Raw genomic sequence first — 19,998 nt, 5'->3', positions numbered from 1 at the left:
CCTTTCCTGGTTCTGAACCTTAATGAATATGCATTTGATCCTGATTATGTAAGTAATATGACTACTATTCAGTCTTGCTTTAAAATATATACAAGGCTGCAAGCAATTCTTGTGGTGGCGACAGGAATTTACATTTCCCCCTCCTTATTCAATGTGAAGTGCCATTTCCTAACAAGGAAATAGACTAGGATTGTTAACTCTGGTTCAGTGTATTCCTGGGTGTTTCATCACATGAACTCCTGTTTCCAACTGCACTGCCTTCCAAAGTCAAGTGGGAAGTAAAAGGACTTTTGCTTACCCAATTGGATGATTTTGACTGTTAGCCAAAGAACCTTTTTTTCTCATCTCCAAAATTTTTACTTAATAGGCAGAGATGTTCAATGAAAATGAGCACAATTTATTTTTCACGCCGTATGATTCTTCTCCTGAATTGCTTGTAGCAGTATCCTGGAGATTAATCTTAAATTCTTTAGTAAGTAGCATAGAGTCCAGCTCAATGGGGTACTTCTTTGACAGAGTACTAATCCCGGGGAATTTGGCACAGTGAGGGAAGAGGTGCTGTTCTGGTCTTTTACAAAACAAGAAGTGGTCCAAGTGATACCTGAGAGCTGAAGTCTTGAGGCATTAATTTGGTGAATAGGGAGACTTTTATCCATATTACCGAAAGATCCACTGGTGGCAGTGGCAGCAGACCTGTGTGGTAACTAAGCACATTGACTGAGGAGTTAAAGTGGGGGAGACAGCCTCCAGTAAAATCTCCCAATAACAAAACTAGCATCTGCAAAACAGCTACAGTGACATCCCAACTAGGGAAGGAGCCGATTTGGTGTGTAGCTGCTAAGTGTTTCAAGTAAGTGTCCAGGACTTTCCACATGGCACAGGATGCGCATTCCACGAGACTGAGGTTCCCTGCCATGCCTTTACTTTCTGGAGTACTGCATGCAGTTCTGGTCACCACACTATAGGAAAGATGTGATTGCACTGGATGGGGGTACAGAGGAGATTTATGAGGATTGCTCCAACCAGGTGAGAAAGAGGTCTAGGGGTCCCTTCCAGCCTTCACCTGGTCTTGCCCTAACAGGGTTTAATTTTAAACACACTGTTTTTAGCTCCTCTTGGTGAATCCTTGTTCACCACTTCCCAACTATAAGGCAAAGAAACCAGCACAAAAAGGCTTTCTTAGGCTTAAAGAAGAAAAGTTTAGATTTATTTAAACTTTAATTCGGTTAATGCCTATGGATACACGACGCGCCCACGCTAGCATGCATACGCATAGAGACAGAAAAGAACAGAAGAAAAATAAAGTGGAAAAGTTTGAGGCAATATCTGAAGAGGATCTGTTATAGTTCTTCAAGCTCACTGTAGAGTCCTTGATTGTAGGTAGATCTTGCTTTTCGTTGGGGCCCAGTATTCTTCCTAAACCTTGTTCGCTGCAGGAGACTTTTTCTCTTGGGGTTTATGTGTCAGTGGATTCAGAGGCTTGTGAGAAAGAGATGGGAACAGACAGGAGAGATCTTCTCAGTTCAGGAGCAAACCAACACTCAGTTCAAAAACTGTACAATTCAGAAAATCCCAGGTTGCTAAGCAGGTTAGTCATGTGACTAACTGGTCTGATCATGTCTTGGCTCTGTGGATTGTATCATCTTAGCAGGGCCTGGAATGCTCCTCTTACACACAATACCTGGTGATCAAGGTCCATTGTGGGTTGAATGCGTCAGGGAATGGTCCTTTGCCCTTCCAGTCACCGTCTGTTAATATGCAAATGTCTTTTCCAGCCACGGCTGATCTGTTTAACAAGTTCTTTCTTCACTCCAGTAACAGTTTAAAATCAATGTTCATGACAAACTTAATGTGCCTCATTCTTGGCAGGTGGGGGCCTAGCATGACAGGATGTTGTCTGGACTGGAGAATTTTAGTTATGGGGAAAGATTGGATAAGCTGGGTGTGTTGTTGTCTTTGGAACAGAGGAGGCTGAGGGGAGACCTAATGGAAGTGTATAAAATTGAGGGATCTAGGTAGAGTGGATAGGAAAGCCCTATTTCACTTGTTTATGGGGTCCACAGCCAGGGGTATAGATCTAGGGCAAGGGGTAGGAGGTTTAAAGGGGATTCGAGGGGAGGTTTTTAACCTAGAGGGTGGTGGTGGTCTGGAACTTGCTGCCTGAAAGGTTAGTAGAGGCAGAAACCCGCATACCTTTTTAAAAATACTTGAATATGCACTTGAAGTGCTGTAACCTACAAGGCTAAGTCCCAAGTGCTGGAAAGTGGGATTAGACTGGATGGCTACTTGTTGGCTGGCATAATAGGCTGAGTGGCCGTCTTGCATGCTGTAGGTTTCTATGATTTCTATGATTCTTGGAGACTCCAGACCAATCCCGGAGTAGACAGCAGATCTGTTTCCAACCTTAGCCAATTCATACCTTTTTAAAGGTCTGCTGAGGGATATACCACAATTTCTGCCTGTTTTGACCCTTCCTTCCATTTCCCCCCACCCCACCCGAACTTGATTCTTTCTCCCCTGAGTAATTCTCTTATTCTCATCTCCCCCCCAAACCCCCTCCCCACTTCTGTCATTTGCAGCCCCCAGTTGATCAGCTGAAATTGCTCACTAGCGCCTGAGCACAAATGAGCATCCTGCTAATCAGAGACCTGCAATTTAGGTGTACGAATATGCTAAGCTGGTAAATTGCACTGTAATGAACTAAACTGAATAATGAAAGTCTTTTGCTACATGTCGATCAGATATAAAAAAAAAATCCTGATTATCAATAAAAATGCCTTTTTCCGTCTGTTATGAAACTACACTTTGAATTAATTGGTAATTGACCATTTACCATGCTTACTCAGCCATGATGTGCTGTATATGTTATTTAAAAGAGTTCAGGTTAAGTGTAACAGTTTGGGAAAGAAAAGGATAAACTAAAAGATTGTTTTGGTCAAGTTCTCCTAAATTGTGCAGTCAAACAAAAGTATTTCTTTAAATATAAAAGCAAAATACTGCGGATGCTGGAAATCTGAAATAAACACAAGAAATGCTGGAACCACTCAGCAGATCTGGCAGCATCTGTGGAAAGAGAAGCAGAGTTAACGTTTCGGGTCAGTGACCCTTCTTCGGAACTTCAGAGTTCCGAAGAACGGTCACTGACCCGAAACATTAACTCTGCTTCTCTTTCCACAGATGCTGCCAGACCTGCTGAGTGGTTCCAGCATTTCTTGTGTTTATATTTCTTTAAATATGTCTGGTAATGATTTATTTCAACAATGGCCTGCCTAACGGTGAACTGCAGAAATGTAGCAGATAATGCTGATTCCAAAAGCAGCAGGGTATCTTTGCTCTGTCTATGAATGGTTTAATTACATTGTGTAAGGCATAGCAACGTTGGCTCTCTTGTTGTCCAGTTGACTTTCTGTAATGTGCTTTGAGTCATTGTTGTAAATTGTAGTGTGTTTAGCCAGCTCCGGACTGCTCTGCTGACATCAGTGAAAAGGAGGAGCCTCATGCCACCCATTGTATTAGCTGTGGCTCCGTGATCGTACTCTCGCTTCTGAGTCAGAAATTCATGGGTTCAAGTCTCACTCCAGAGAATTCGGCACAAAATCTAGGCTGATGCTCCAGTGCAGTACTGAGTGAGTACTGCACTTTCTTTTAGATGGGATGTTAATCCAAGGCTCCCTCAGGTGAAGGTAAAAGATCCCATTGCAGTGTTTCAAGTTAGAGCAGGGGAGTTCTCCTGGTGTCCGGGGCCAAGATTTATCCCTGAACCAAAATCACAAACCGGTTATGTAGCCATTTATCACATGCTGTGTTCAAATTGGCTGTGTGTTTCCTACAGTACAACAGTGATTACTCTTTGGGACATCCTGGATTTATGAAAGGTGCTATATTTAAAGCGTCTTTCTTTTACAGTGAGCCCTATAGATTGCAGCTTTGGCTAAATATTGAAACATTCAACTCCAGGGATGCACAATACTCGAAAGGTATGCAATGAGGTGTCAACCTGGTGCAGCTACAAAACAAGACTACATGGCATGCTAAACAGGGGAAGCAGCATTCTAGAGACACAGCTAAGCGATTCCACAAACAACCCATCAGATCAAAGCTCTACAGTCCTGCCACAACCAGTCATCAATGGTGATTGACAATTAAACAATGGAGGAGCAGACTCCATGAACACTCCCATCCTCAATGATGGCAGAGCCCAGCACATGACTGCAAAAGACAAGACTAAAGCATTTGCATTTATCTTCAGCCAGATTGTTGATTGGATGATCTACCTTGTCATCCTCCTGAGGTCCCCACCATTGCAAAAGCCAGTCTTCAGCTAATTTGATTCACTCCATTTGATATCGAGAAATGGCTGAATGCAATGGATGCAGCAAAAGCTATGGGCCCCAACCACATCCTGGCTATAGTGCTGAAGACTTGTGCTCCAGAAATAGCCATGCCTCTAGCCAACCTGTTCCAGTACAACTAAACACTGGCATCTACCCAACAAAGTGGAAAATTGCCCAGGTATATCCTTTCCACAAAAAGCTGGACAAATCGAATAAGGTCAAATACTGCCCCATCCGTCTACTCTCTTCCATCAGCAAAATGCGGGAAGATGTTGTTGACAGTGCTATCCAGCAGCACCAGCTCACCAATGTTTATTTTGGGTTCCACCACCATGACTCGGCTCCAGACCTCATTACAGCCTTGATCCAAGCAGCTTTGATTCAAAAATGAGCTGAATCCCAGAGGTGAGGCCAGAGTGACTGCCCTTGACATCAAGGCAGCAATAGACCACATGGCCTCAAGGAATCCTAGTAAAATTGAAGTCAATGGGAATAGAGAAAAACTTTCCACTCAGTGGAGTAATACCCAGCACAAAGGAAGATGGTTATGGTTGTTGGAGGACAATCACCTCAGCCACAGGACATTGCCGCAGGAGTTCCTGAGGGCAGTATCCTAGGACCAATAATCTTCAACTGCTTCATCAACGAACTTCCCTCTGTTGTGTTTGGAAGGAGCCATGATGAAAATAAACAATGAACTGGAGGAATTATGAAATAAAAGTCAACTGTTGAACAGAACCACAAGAAAATGGGTACATTTGTACCACACAAAATAGAGTAGAGGTCTGGTGACCCCTAATGTACTGTCAATAAACAAGCCTGTCTGCAAAAATGAAACTCATTAACTGAGCCTGAATTAGCTTTGGAGCAAACACATTGAAATAAAAAGTTCATTTCATTTTACTGACTAGTACCTACAGGAACAAAGGTTCTGTAGACAGACTGACTCCACAGCAGAAACAAAGATGAATAGGAGGTGAAGTAGCACCATTGTAACAGAATGGTTTCCATCCCGATGCCACCAGATAGTAAAGATTTCCAAAGCCTGGACAATTGTGTAGTCACACCAGGGGAGAGGGCTCTCTGTCACCCGACAGAGACTCAAATGTGATAGACTTTTACCTTAAAAGGTAGCTCTGGAAAGAGAGGGGGAGATCAACCAAAGACCACAGAAAGCCAGTTTAAGCCAGAGGCTGAGAGATAGGATCTGTGCTGAAAACAACTTGAACAATCAATGCAGCAGAGAGATTGCAAGGTGACTTTGAGCCACTCCATATGTGAAAGTAAACCAGATTCGCACCATAAACTTTGGGCTGAGTTTTAACCACAGAAAACTACAATACTTCAGCAACTCTAAGACAGGGAACATTCAGGCCTGCAACACCATTATAAAATTTCCTTCCAAAAAAAACTCAGTTCTTTCAGCAACGGACTCTTGTACAGTAATTTGGACTTTAATTGCATCCTACCCTTTTCTCTATATCTAACTATACTTGTGTATGCATGTGTGTAAATCCGTGTGTGGTTGCACTAATTTTGGGGATTGTTTCACAATAAATAGTGTTGCACCAACTTGCTTTGTTGAATGATAATTTTCTTTAATCCAATGACTGGAAATCTGAATTTAATATTTTTTGAAGAAATTTGAGAGAACAGATGAAGGATAACTTTTCTGGCAGCTTAGGGTGGCCACCTAATTTGCAGCACTGTATCCTACATTGCAAAGCCTGTGAGGTGGAGACGAAATGGCTGCTCATCCCAGCAACAACCATGACCCAGCAATTTTAAGGGAACTACCTGTTCTTTTTAGCAAGAAAAGAAACACTGCTACCATGTTTGAATCACTGGGTCACTGTCAAGCGACAAGCCCCTCCCCATCTGTGGTTTTAAGCCTGTGTTTTCTTTACAGCAGCAAGGAGAAGCTTCTGAACTCTGACATAGAACATAGAACAGTGCAGCACAGTACAGGCCCTTTGGCCCACTATGTTGTGTCGAGCCTTTAACCTACTCTAAGATCAAAAACATGTGCAGACCCAAGTGGGAATCCTCCTCTCTCTCCATTTTAGCTTACAAGCTTCGAACTCTGCCTGTTGACTGACCACCTTTTCATATTCTGGCTACAGTCAGAAACCCGGTTGGAGGAAATCATCTCCAAGAGACCCACTGAACCAGTCATCTCCCTCTTCAAACTAAAAGCCTCAGGACCACCAAATTCAGCTGGAAGCCAACCGAATCACCAAACCCCACAGACTGTATACCCCTTTTACTACGGACTCTAACTCAACCAATCTACCTTTCCAAGCTCTAACCTATTTGTGCGTGTAAATGAGTGAGTAAAGTTGGTGCGTAGTTTATTATATATAGTTGGTTTAGTTACAATAAAGTTAATCTCTTTCTTTGTTATGCTCAAGAAAACCTGCCTGGTTCTTGTTATGATCATTGCAAGTAAGTAATGAAACATCTACTGAATTGACCAGTACACCCACTTTAAGAAAGAATTAAACCTGTTGTGGTCAAACAAGGAGACGGAAAAGAGGGAAGCCCTTCGACCTCTCCTCACTTGACCATAACAATAGTTTTTCTTTTTTTTTTTAAAAACCTACAAGAAAACCTGTCTCTTTTATTGACCCTAAAACACTCTGGGACTAACGCACCATTCTTAACAAAACACTATCTGTGGTCAGTTGGGAGGTGAAAAGTGGGAGCTGTCCACACCACTAACCACCTGTCCCTAATACCTCCATTATAAGGTCAGAAATAGGGATGTTCGCTGATGAATGCACAGTGTTCAGTTCCATTTGCGGCTCCTCAAGTAATGAAGCAGTCCGTGTCCGCATGCAGCAAGACCTAGGCAACATTCAGGCTTGGGCTGATAAGTGACAAGTAACAGTTGCACCACACAAGTGCCAAGCAATGACTATCTCCAATAAGAGAAAGTCTAACCACCTCTACTTGACATTCATCGGCATTACAATCATTGAATCCTCCACCATCATCATTTTGGGGTCGCTATTGACCGGCAATTTAACTAGATCTCCCTTATCAATACGGTGGTTACAAGAGCAGGTCGGATGCTGGGCATTCCGCAGCGAGTGACTCACCACCCGACTCCCCAAAGTATTTCCACCATCTACAAGACACAAGTCAGGACTGTGATGGCGTACTGACCACTTGACTGGATGAGTGCAGCTTCAACAACACCAGAAGCTTGAACCATCCAGGACAAAGCTGCTCTTATTTGGCAGTCCATTTACCACCTTAAACATTCACTCCCTCCACCACTGGTGTGCTGTGCCTGCATTGTGTACCATCTACAAGATGTACCGCAGCAACTCCCCAGGGTTTCTTTGACAACCCTACCCAAATCTGTTACCTGTACTCCTAGAAGGAAAAGAGCAGCAGGCACATGGAAAAACCTCCAATTTCCTCTCCAAGTCACACTTCATCCTGCATGGGAGTATATTGCCATGCCTTCATCGTCGCTGGGTCAAAATCCTGGAACTTTGTACATTGAAAGAACCTCGGGAGAATCAGCACCACATGGACTGCAAAAGTTCAAGAAGCTGGCTCACTATCACCTTCTGAAGGGAAATTAGGGATGGTGCTAAATGCTGGCCAACATCTCATGAATGAATTTTTAAAAAAAAAAATCCAAAGCAGCTCCCCATCTAAGTTTTAAGAACCAACTAGTCAGTAGTGACCTTGCAGCAATACTTGGTCAATTGTGATTTTTCCTTTGGGGTTTGGTGGCTCCACATTAGTTTCTGAGGAGGCCAAAGCACTAGCTTATATTAAAATAAATTGAATCCTGGACAAGCTCCAATGAAGTGACTCCACAAACTACATCACTAGGTATCACAGGCCTGCATGAGGCAGAAAATACTGTGCTATAAGAGGATACTTCCAAAAAGGGCAAAGAGTGGTAGAAATGTATTTTCTCTGGTGTTTCCTTCTCTAAGGAACTGTTTAGATGTTTGTGTTCAGATGTGATTCTTTTGTATTGTTCCACTGGAATTTGGGAGGTGAAATTTACTGTTCCGTTGAAATATTTTCTGATGCAACAAGTAAGGGTCTACAGTTTGCTGCCACTGGACTGCATTTTTGGGGCTGGCTTTGTGCTGTAATTTTTCTGGTCTCAAATAATGTGCCATTAAATTGTCTGTTAACTTTAGCAAACCATACTAAAATCTTGTTTTCATTGTTTATGTTACTATGGAAAAGATTCAATTTAATTGAAATAAAATCAGTTATAAAAGGGTATGTATTGAACTGTTGCCGCTGTTTTGTTATGAAGCATTTTCCCTGAACTCCGTTGTGCTGTGCCTTTTAATTATGTCATAAACCAGCTGCAGCATGTTCTGAAAGATTGTTTCTGCTGTCTAGCATCCCTTCAGAGACTGGTGGTACAACCAAAATTATTGCTATAATCAAATTTTCTTCAAGGGCAAGAGCAGAAAATAGATATGTGCAGAAGATGGATTTTTAAAAATTGCCTTCAGCTTATGAGAGTAATGCTCCATCAAGGCTGGATCCTGGTGTTTTGTTGGGTGTGTATGAAGTCTGTACCGTATGCTTGTGAGATCACTAATTTCATTACATTGCTTGCGGGACTGTTTACTGGTCTGGAGGCCAAGTCGAAGAGGTTGTTTTAATTCAAACAATTTAGTTGAGGTTCTGGCCGATGGAGTACAGGATGATTTGCAGCTAATTAAGCTTCTCTCTCTCTCTCGCTTCTTATCTTACTAGCTTGCAGCATGACTTGTGTGCATGTTGCACCATGTTTTTGTTAGTGCTGACTGACTTCGCAGCTAGAGGTGGTATACTGGCGGTAACCTCTTCTATGATATCTCAATCACTTGTCTTCCCGACGAACAGCTACGTGGAACCTGTGCTGAGCGCTGGCCTGCGGTCTACTCAAACACCTCGGAGTTCTATCCCTGCCAGAATATATATGCAGCTTGACAGCACTTGTAGCTGGGAAAGTCTTTCCAACTGATCTTCCATTGCTTCTCGATGAAGCAGTAGTTTGAAATTTGCATAATAAAAACTGCATGTAAAACGTTCTGTTTTCAAGTGTCATGAAGTAGTCCAAGTGGAGATATTGTTTTTTCATCGCATAGTCGTTTTTCATTCAGATTGAAGTTTATGGAATGTACCGGAATGAAATTCTGATACGTGTTCATTCTACAGTATTGTCCAGCCGTGCTCGGCTGCCCAAGGATTAACACCTCTATGCCTGCCTCTAGAAAAAAGAGACCTAGAGTCAGGGGACTTGCTAGCAAAACCAAACAGCAGGCGGCAGCAGCTTATGGCTCACTTCATAAGATGTTTTCCATGGTGAGTCTTGAACCTAATGTGGCCCTGTTTTTGATGGATCTTACACTAGAAACAGTTAAGGAAATCTATATTAGCCAATCAGTGTCCACACAGGAAGACTTTGATTTTGTTTGTTGAAGGAAAGTTAATGCCATGGGAGTAATCAATTAAAAGTTTTGTAATTTATCTCTGAACTTTGTTATTGGTCTAGTGATCAAATTATTACTGCAGAAAAACAAGGGCACTTTTTTGATGGAATGTGGCTGGAATATTAGAGATTTTAGAAAAAGCATGAATTTTACTGTAAAATTGGGAAACTTTATATGGAGCAAGAGGAATGGTTTATAAAACAAATGAATGAGTCACTTGACCCAGTTGTATTCAACACTGCACAGAAATCAGCTCTGATAATTAAGAAATAGGTAAAGAGTCTTAGATTCCAAAATGAATGATGCAATATATTGGTTTGGATAAATGTTTCTTCATCCAGTTAAAGCTCCGTACTTCAATGGTGTGAATGATGTGTTTTAGGTTTCATCTGAAAGACTTGAAAATTATTCAGGATGGCTCCTTTAGATGCTCCCAGTAACTGCTTTTTAATAAAACTTGCATTGCAAAAGTATTATCACTGGATGCTTCCAATACTGCAGATTTATTTCTAGTTTATTTTGAACTTTTATGTCATAAATTAGTTCTGCTGATGGCTAAGGGGTAGATGCACTGTCCCTTGTGGCACTGAGCTATACAAAGCGGAAGGTCCCAGATTCAGTCACTCGATGTTGTATAGCTGATGTCAAATACAGTGGCAGTTAGGATGCTAAAATTGGCCTCAGTGTCTCAGGTTAGGGAGGAGACCAAATTGAGTGGGTTCAGTATACAATAATCCCTGCTGACATGCGCAGGTGAAGAAATGATCGCACTCTGGCTAGTGGTGTTCCGCAGGGATTAGTGCTGGGACCTTTGCTGTTTGTAGTATATATAAATGATTTGGAGGAAAATGTAGCTGGTCTGATTAGTAAGTTTGCGGACGACACAAAGGTTGGTGGAGTTGCGGATTGTCAGAGGATACAGTAGGATATAGGTCGGTTGGAGACTTGGGCGGAGAAATGGCAGATGGAGTTTAATCTGGACAAATGTGAGGTAATGCATTTTGGAAGGCCTAATACAGGTGGGAAGTGTACACTAAATGGCAGAACCCTTAGGAGTATTGACAGGCAGAGAGATCTGGGCATACAGGTCCACAGATCAGTGAAAGTGGCAACGCAGGTGGATAAGGTAGTCAAGAAGGTATAGGGCATGCTTGCCTTCATCGGTCGGGGCATAGAGTATAAAAATTGGCAAGTCATGCTGCAGCTGAACAGAACCTTAGTTAGGCCACACTTGGAATGTTGTATACAATTCTGGTTGCCACGCTACCAGAAGGATGTGGAGGCTTTGGAGAGGGTACAGAAGAGGTTTACCAAGATGTTGCCTGGTCTGGAGGGCATTAGCTATGAGGAGAGGTTGGATAAACTCAGATTGTTTTCACTGGAACAATGGAGGTGGAGGGACGACCTGATAGTGGTTTACAAAGTTATGAGTGGATCATCAGAAGCTTTTTCCCAGGGTGGAAGAGTCAGTTACTAGGGGACATAGGTTTAAGGTGTGAGGGGCAAAGTTTAGAGGGGATGTGCGAGGTGAGATTTTTTACACAGAGGGTGGTGAGTGCCTGGAACTTGCTGCTGGGGGAGGTGGTGGAAGCAGGTACGATAGCGATGTTTAAGAGGCATCTTGACAAATACATGAATAGGATGGGAATAGAGGGATACGGACCCCGGAAGTGCGGAAGGTTTTAGCTAAGACAGGCATCAAGATCGGTGCAGGCTTGGAGGGCCGAATGGCCTGTTCCTGTGCTGTATTGTTCTTTGTTTCTGATAAATATCCTGTGGATGATTGTACTTGAAGGGCAGTGAAATTCTGAAGGGCTGTTGATGCCCATTAATCTGTACGTTAGCATGAATCAGTGTCTTCAGTGCTACTTGTACCTGTACAGTAGGACTACATTTTGTAAACTAAATTATGTAGCAGTGGGAGAGTTTAATCAGAAATAGTTGTGCTGAGTTGAGATGACTTTGTGTTCCAATATTCAACACATATTTGTCACCCAAGCAAGTCTGTTTGCTGCAGAAGATGGGGTTTAGGCAGAAAGATTGATCAAGCAAGAGGAGGCGATGGATTGAGCATGAGAACACTGGCGCTGACACCAGTATAGGATCCTTTAAAATGCATATCTGTACTTCAGTAAGGCCTTGGACAGTACATGTCATTGTAAGATTGTGGGAAGAATAGTCCTTGAATCGTGAAAATGTGTGCCTGGGAAGGTTTGGGGACCCTGTTTATAATGCATTTATTAAGGATCATGAAGAGAAAAGAAAGACACACATTTATGTCGCCCTTTTCATGACTTCAGGACATCCCAAAGCATTTACAGTCAAAGAAATACTTTGAAGTGTTGTCACTTCAAAATTCTGCAGGGAGCGTAGTTTTTTTTTTGACTGAGTTTTATAACTTTTGGCCTTCATTCCCAAAGTTTATTTACTCAATTATCTAAGATTTATGCAAGGCTATTAATACCCCATCTTTTGTACTTAATCCTCCAGTGGCATTCTCCTTGAAGTGATTCAAGAACTAACCTAGCTAAGACAAAAGTACTTGGCAAATTGGATATTTACATTCCGCACTTTATTCCTAAATGGCTTTCAAATTGTGTATGTGTGTCTTGGGGTTGGGGGAGAATTTAAAGTTTCTGTAATTTTAGAACTACAAAGACATTTCTAGAATGGTGCAGCCTGTTGATGTTTCCACATTTAACTCTTTAACTGGGCATAGGTTTTCCAGTTGCTGCTGAGATGATTCCTTGTACAGATAATTAATTTTAACTATGATTCTTCAGTGCAGCTTATTGGTTGAAAGAAGTGCCCAATAGTGCTGGTCATTAACAGGTTCACGGTGATACTGGCAGGTGACTCTTCCATCTGTGCTTTCAGGTTTTATGGCAAAACAATTCTTTATTTGTATTCTTGAAATCTGTACTACAATTACTTAAAAGTTTGCTGATCAGATGACATTGATTCTCACTATTTTCACATTGGATAAGCTGTGGCATGCATGTCTGAAACCTAAAATTAAAGTGAAAGGAGAAATGCATTAACCTTTCTCTAAATGAAAATCAGCACTGGTAGCAATTATGTTGTACAGTTTGATGTGTTGTTATGGCATTCCTATGTAGGTCAATCTTTCGTAATTGCCATTTGTGAATTACCACAGAAACTCAGCAGGTGTTGATGTAGACAAAGCTCACTTCAAAACAAGTGGGTATCTTGCCCTGTCTGTGTTTTATTTTTGTTATGCAAGTCATAGCTGTGTTGGCATCCCATTGACATTTAGTAATGTGCTTTGATATACAATAGGTTGCAGTATACTAGCCACAAATATTGGAGCTGCTTGCACTTAGTCCCCAACTCAAAGCTTTATTCAAGATTACTGAATTTGCTTCTGTTCCATGCTACATTTTTCTCTCCTACCTTCCACCGTCTGCTCCCTTTTCTGACCACCCAACTTCCCTTTCTCACATAAATAGCTCCCTCTCCTCTGTTACTGCCTCTCTCCCTTTAAAACCTGCTGTCATCACTCACCTCATCAAAAAACCGATCCTTGACCCCTCTGTCCTTGCAAACTACCTCCCCATCTCTAAAGTCCTTTTCCTTTCCAAAGCCCTTGAACTTGTTGCCTCCCAAATCCGTGCCCATATTTCCTGCAACTCTATTTCCAATCAGAATTCTGCTCCCACTGTGGCACTGAAGCAACTCTGATCACAAAAGCCACAAATGATATCCCATGTGACTTTCCATGGTGCACTATTCCTTCTCATCCTCCTTGACCAGTCCACAGCCTTTGACATCGTTGATCGCGCCCTGTTTCTCCAACGCCTCTCCGCTGTCACCCCGCTGAGTGGGACTCATTGCTTGATTGCATTCTTAATTATCCATTTGTAGCCAGCGAAGCACGTGCATTGGTTTTTCTTCCCGTTTCCCCACTGTTATTTGAGGTGTCCCCCAAAGATCTATCCTTGGTTCTGCCCCTCTCTATCTCTGTAACCGTCTCCAGCTGTACAATTCTTCAAGGACTCTGTGTTCCTCCTTCTCTGGCCTCTTGCATATCCTGTACTCTCATTGCCACCATTGGTGGCCATACCTTCAAATGGCTAGGCCCTATTGCTTGTGATTTCCTCCCTAAATCACTCCAACTTCTCCTCCTAAAATGCATCTTAAAACTTACCTTGATGACCAAGATTTCAGTCACCCCTCCTACAATATTTCCCTTTTTTGGCAGTGTCAATTTTTGTCTTACACTCCTGTGAAGCTCCTTGGGATGCTTTCCAACATTAAAGGCGCTATTTAAATGCGAGTTGTTTTCTGGCGAAATCCAAATATTGGATACAGTATGGTAGAACAAAGAGTGGTCAAAATATGGAAGCCCTTTTCAAACACAAACTTTTCCTATCTGATCTTAATTATCCAATAAGTAGATGTATTGTTACCCATTGTTTTAGCCATGTTGGCTCAATGTTAACGTGGCCTCAAGTTCCACAATTAGATAATATTTCTTTAGTGGACGAATATAATGCATTAAAAATGGCTTAATTGTAAAATTCAATGGTAGATATTTACAAGAGTGAGCAAAGGTGACTTGTGGTCGAGATTGTGGAGATCCTGCTGAATTTAATGACAGGACCTCATTTGATTTTTTTTCTCTGTTTCTCGCCTGGCAGCCAGCCAAATTAAGATGCTGTGGGATGGTTAGCTTAGGGGGAGGGGCCGGGGGAAGCACTCCTACTCCATCTGGCCCACAAGCAGTACTGGAAAAGCATACCTGCTGGATCTAGCAGCCTACCTCCCTTCAGCTGCCAGGTTTTCTGAGCCCTGGGAAACGTGATCCAGAGCCTCTAAATCTAAGTGGCTGCTAAGAGTTTGAGGCACACAGCCTTACTGACTTAAAATTGCTGACCTGCATCTCTAGCAAGTTACTTACTTGCCCTGGATTCGCAGTGGATTAGTGTCGACTTTCCCAATTTTAAGTTTTTAACTCTGCACCTCTCCCGCCTGTCCTGGGACATAGAAATTCCCCCCCCCTTGTTTTTAACCTTTTACAACCATATAGTTGCCATGGCTTAATGCTACCAAATGCAACCAGCTATTCATGCCAAAATCATTTCAGAAAATCTGTTTCCTGTTCCTAAGTTAAAAGTGTACACAGCTAGCTGCAGATGTGTGTATTATCCCTTATACTGCTACCAGATTCAGGGAAACACTTGCATTGCTGGGCCCAACAGTTGCTTTCTGTTTCTAGATTAATAGCTGAATTTTCAGTGCTTCACTAGAACAAGCCAAAGAGAAGGGGACCCAATAATGCAGCTCTTCCAGAGGGCCCCAGATCATTTTGGTCAAATGCTGCTTTTCAATACCTGAAAATGTTACAGTTCTATAAATGTATCTTTTTATCTGGATGCAGTTATTCCTTTCTAGCACAAGTATTATGGTTAAAAAATCAAAGGTATTAAGACGGATGCTTAACAGTTGATATGTACCGATACATCTCTGTTAAGAAATGTCAGCTTCATAATTGCCTACCTGGCACTGGGCAGCTGCCCAGTGATGCAGTGCAACAGGATATGGTAGGACCTGTGTTTCCTGACAAATATGCAAAAATGTGGTAAATGAAATGGCACAAAACTGTTTGCTGATATCAACAAGAAGACCTGCAAATATCCTAGTTATTCACTGCACAGGAAGCCATGAGCTGTAAGTGTAATTTCAAGTGAATAGTTCTTCAGATGGATACTAACAGATTTACATTGCTGTTTTGATTATAAAACTTATTGTAATCTTCTAGCTATATGCAGAGAGATCCACAGAAGCAAGGTGGCTGGGCGCAAAACTCATTGTGCTCATTTATTTGTGTCATAGACATGGTAGAACAGAAAGAAAATTATTTTCAAATACTTTTTAAAGATTTGGATTGATATAAGGCCTCGTCAGATCTCAAAATATTTCCCATACAATAAACTACTTATTAGTGCAGTGACTACTGATATGCAGGCAAAACGAATCGACTCATTCTTGATAGCTACAATTATTGGAGCTGCTAATCAGTTCTTAACTGGAATTTGTGGGTTTTTTTGGCTGCATTCCTTCAATTGTTTGTTTTCGAAATAAAATCTATTCTCCGTCACTGCACTTGGGTGCTGCCAATTCATATCCGTAAGCTGCTGTTTATACGGCTCCACCAGTATAGTGAGGTCAGTGGAATCGTGCAACATTTTAGTAGTATCACACTACTTGCATTCACCAAGTTATTTTTTCCCACTGCAACTTTAGTCCAAAACGAAGTGCTGCACTTTGTGATCAGTTACTTCTATCTGTCCACAAACAGAACTGCTCTGAGCTTCAGATCAAAGCACAGACGACCCTCTGCAGATCACTTCAGCTTATTGTAAAACAGTAACTTTAGTCTTTGAATGTGCCCGAATTGAGGTGGAGTTGTGAATGCAGTTGTTGGAGGATTGCCTGGTGGACTGGCATCAGTAGGAGACTGAGTCGACAATGTATCACCTCACAAAAAACAACTTGAAACTAAAAATGAAACAAGGCCATCAGTTTCAGTGGAGGCTGTAGGACCTGTTGCACCTGCAATTTGATGTTGGCATCACATGTTAATTGGCATCAAATTAAGGCAACAGCATTGCAGTGGCACCAAAATGTCAATGCAATAGCATTGCAATATAGTATCTAAGCATTTTAACCTTCTTAAAAAAAAAACTGTTCATTTTATCTTTTTAAACACATAGTTTCTTTAGATGTTTAAATCACTTTCGTACCCATGGCTTTTGGGGCCTGCTAGAACTGAGGCAAATTAGTTGTTCCTAGGTTCTTCACGTCAGACTTGCAATGCACAATTTCATTTAAGAAAAACTAGGGATCGGATGGTTTCTCGAGCCTGCTATGATGCAGATGAAAGTTTTATTAAAGGAACCCATTTTGACACATATTTGGGAGCATGCTGCCTGTATATCCTCTCAGCTGGGCAATGGTGTCTTGCACAAGGATTGAGGAGCTTAAACTAATGTTTTCAGAAGAGGAGAGAAGGCTATGGGACAGGTGATTTGAGAGAATTCTCTGAATTGAGGCAGAGTTCAATAGCATCTCCATTGTACTCATTTGCTTTAGAATAATCATGAAAAGGTGCAAATAAAATTAATATATAATGAGTGATCAGTCCTCAATCTGGTTCTCAATTGTGATCAAGAATTTTCTTGGAACTGTTTCCACTCCAGCAGAGTAACTTTGCTGTAAGTGCAACATTTATCATTGTTTATAAGGGTAAATGAGATTTCCACCACACTAGCAGCAAAGCTACGGAGGTGGAGTGGGAACAGCTCCAAGGAATTTCCCATCCATGGCTTAAAGAAAGTAAACACTTAAAAGTGAAAGTGTTGTGGACTGTGAACGTGAAAGAGTTTGCAATCAGTGAGAATGCTGATTTAAAAACCTCTACCAACGCATAGTGCTATTTAAAAAGTGCAAAGAACATCTTAAAACTATGTACAGCAGCTCGAATGTAGTTATTTCAGTCGAGTTTCTAATCCATAAATCCACACCATTGGTTGCAAACATCTTGTTTTGGTCAGAAATCTCAAGTTTCTACTATGCTGACAGCTATGGAGTTAGCTTGAGATAAGTTAACACATTTAGGCACAATGAATTTAATATAAAAGCAAAATACTGCGGATGCTGGAAATCTGAAATGAAAACAAGAAATGCTGGAACTACTCAACAGGTCTGGCAACATCTGTGGAAAGAGAAGCAGAGTTAACGTTTCGGGTCAGTGACCCTTCTTCGGAACTCATGAATTTTATATGACCAGTCACGAGAATAGATTTCCCATATAAAACAACACCTGTGTAACTTTGACCTGATATCTGTTCAACATTCAAAGATTTGTATCTCTGTGAATTGTTTTCTTTGAATGATGCAACCTGGTCTTTGTACATAGCAGCTGCAGTTTAATGAAACAGATATTGCAGCACAGATTCTTTTTAAGTTCCATTTCAATTTTTTTATTGGGATATATTTTATTTTAGCAATGTAACATTACAAAAACAGGGGCCATGAGGTGAAATATTTTTACACAGTAAGTTTTATTTTGGGAATGCATTGTATGAAAGAATGGTGGAAGCCGATTCAGTAGTAACTTTCAAAAGAGCATTGGATGTGTACTTGAAAAGGAAACATTTGCAGGGCTTTGGAGAAAGAGCACAGGATGAATGGCTAATTGGATAGCTCTTTCAAAGAGCTAACACAAGCATGATAGGCTGACTGGTGTGCCTCTGTGCTGTGATTTCTATATCAGGTATTGTTGTGAATTTATTGTCTTTTCTCCCTTCATCACTGCTTTAAGCAACCATTTCTTGATGGGATATAACTCCATGTGTACCAGCTGCCCACAGCACCTCACCCAAATGGCTATTCGTGTGAGCCTGGAGAGTAAATGTCAATGAGCTGTGTGAATATAGCATCACTGCCAAGTCTTATCCTGCCTGCACTCAATATTAAAATATATGCATTTTCTAACAGAAGTTACTAAATGCCAATAGGAATCTTGATCTTTTCCCTCTTGTTAGCCGTGGGTTGCTCAGGTTAATTATCATTCTGTAACTGCTGCCAAGGCTGTGATCAGCTACAGATAGGGAGTTGCTAATCTTAATGTTAGGTGATGCTTTTACCGCTAGGCAGCTGGTGGAGCTGTAAGTCTAAAACCTCCAAAGTGTAAAACTGTAGCGTGCTCATGTCCAATGCTGTACCTGCTAAAGTCCATGTGATGGCTTGTACTGTGGTGGTTAACAAATACAGTAGGGCAGTTATATTTCACTGGTCCACCAAGTATTAGTGATATATTCATGTTGCTTTAATAAATGTAGAACTAAAAACCAGGCTTACACCTGCTCTTTGAGACGAAGTTGATCTCATTGGGGATTTGCAGATTTGTGTTATCTGCTCCATTCTGACACCTGGAGCTCACAAAAAGTTGCAAAATCCACTGCTAGCCATGATCTCAAAATTGTATATCAACATGGCTATGTCCCCAACTCCATGAGTTGACAGGCGACGCACCAGAAAGTAAATTTAAATAACTCTGCTCGGTAAAACTTTCCACCAACCTTCAGACATTGTGTTCAGTTCCCAGTAGTGAACAGCACATAGCTTATGTGCAGGCATAAGCATGGAAATATTTGCAATATGATGGTGCTCATGAGGCATATGCCTGTGACTATTTGATATTGAGAGTTTCAAAAGAAACTCCAGCATCTGGTGTGCATCACCAACAGAGGAGGGGTGAAATCTAGTGAGGCAAGATGGAGTCATAGAGAGATACAGCACTGAAACAGGCCCTTTGGCCCACTGAGTCTGTGCCGACCAACAATCACCCACTTATACTAATCCTACATTAATCCCATATTCCCTACCACATCCCCACCAGTCTCCTACCACCTACCTACACTAGGGACAATTTACAATGGCCAATTTACCTATCGACCTGCAAGTCTTTGGCTGTGGGAGGAAACCGGAGCACTGGCGGAAACCTACGCGGTCACGGGGAGAACTTGTAAACTCCGCTGGAGCTGTGAGGCTGCGATGCTAACCACTGTGCCGGAAAAGAATTCTAGATTTAGAAATAGAATATTGTGTATTGAACAGTTAAATTCAGGATAAATTTATTTGATTTCAGACCCTAATTATTATAATTAACCCAGTTGACTGGAGGGACATTTTTAAGAATATTATTTTTTCCTGTTCCTTTCTCTAATAGATACTAAGGACTTAATTGTGATATTGCAGTGATCACCTGCAGTTTTGGTACTATTCTTCAAGTGGGCCAGACCTGTGATACAGGGGGTAGTGCTAAGATTTCTTCTGTTAGCTATTTGTACCAAAATTAAAACATATGCTTTATACTCCTGTTTATTACATAGAGGAAATCTTCCCAATCCCCATAATACTTATCTCACTTGGTATTGATTCACAAATTTTTCATATGACATCTGCTATGTTATTGGGTATTCAGTGGAACACACGTCTTTGTGATGCATAAGAGGCTTGACTCCCAGGGGTAATGTTTACTTAGGGTGTGGTGTGCATCGGTTAGTTTCTCTCTGCACACAGACCTGTGTGCAGTTTATTGTCTTTGTCTATGAAGTACAGATCAGGACAGTGACAAACTAATGTGGATATTTAGAGGCTGGGGTCCAATT

At 41.5% G+C, this 19,998-nt stretch overlaps 1 protein-coding gene across 5 annotated transcripts in view; it reads left to right on the top strand.

Moving 5' to 3' along the window:
* LOC137376374 (rho guanine nucleotide exchange factor TIAM2-like) overlaps positions 1-19,998 on the top strand; it is a 438,770-nt gene that overhangs the window by 354,360 nt on the left and 64,412 nt on the right. Inside the window, exon 1 of one of the 5 annotated variants that reach the window (XM_068044811.1) lies at positions 15,405-15,490. The exons of the other annotated variants lie outside the window; for them this stretch is intronic. The gene's annotated coding sequence lies outside the window, so the exon portion shown is untranslated. Of the gene's footprint in view, positions 1-15,404; positions 15,491-19,998 lie in introns of those variants that run through there. 5 annotated transcript variants of the gene reach the window in all.

Source organism: Heterodontus francisci, chromosome 13 (genome assembly GCF_036365525.1).
Source record: "Heterodontus francisci isolate sHetFra1 chromosome 13, sHetFra1.hap1, whole genome shotgun sequence".
Lineage (NCBI taxonomy): Eukaryota > Metazoa > Chordata > Chondrichthyes > Heterodontiformes > Heterodontidae > Heterodontus > Heterodontus francisci.
Note: the sequence above shows the minus strand (reverse complement) of the source record. Positions and strands in the feature narration are given on the sequence as shown.